The sequence below is a fragment of the Gavialis gangeticus genome, unplaced genomic scaffold (assembly GCF_001723915.1).
Source record: "Gavialis gangeticus isolate Ggan-Ray unplaced genomic scaffold, GavGan_comp1, whole genome shotgun sequence".
NCBI classification, from domain to species: Eukaryota; Metazoa; Chordata; order Crocodylia; family Gavialidae; genus Gavialis; species Gavialis gangeticus.
Window position 1 is genome coordinate 18,626,070 of NW_017729014.1, and position 470 is coordinate 18,626,539.

Genomic DNA, 470 nt, shown 5'->3' on the forward strand with positions numbered 1-470 from the left:
GTACTGGGTCCAGTTCTGGGCGCCGCACTTCAAGAGGACGTGGACAGCATGGAAAGGGTCCAGATGAGGCCACTCACATGATCAGGGGACAGCAGGGCAGGCCCTACGAGGAAAGGCTATGGGACCTGAACCTGTTCAGCCTCCAAAAGAGAAGGCTGAGGGGGATCTAGTGGCCTGTTATAAACTTGTCAGGGGGGAACAGCAGGTGCTGGAGGAGCCCCTGTTCCCCCAAGCACTGCCAGGAGTGACCAGGAACAACGGCGGTTTAGGTTAGATATCAGGAGGCGCTACTTCACGGTCAGGGCAGCTACGGTCTGGAACCAACTTCCAAGAGAAGTGGTACTGGCTCCTACCCTGGGGGTTTTTAAGAGGAGGTTAGATGAACACCTTGCTGGGGTTGTTTGACCCCAGTACTCTTTCCTGCCATAGCAGGGGGTCGGACTAGATAATCTACTCAGGTCCCTTCTGAC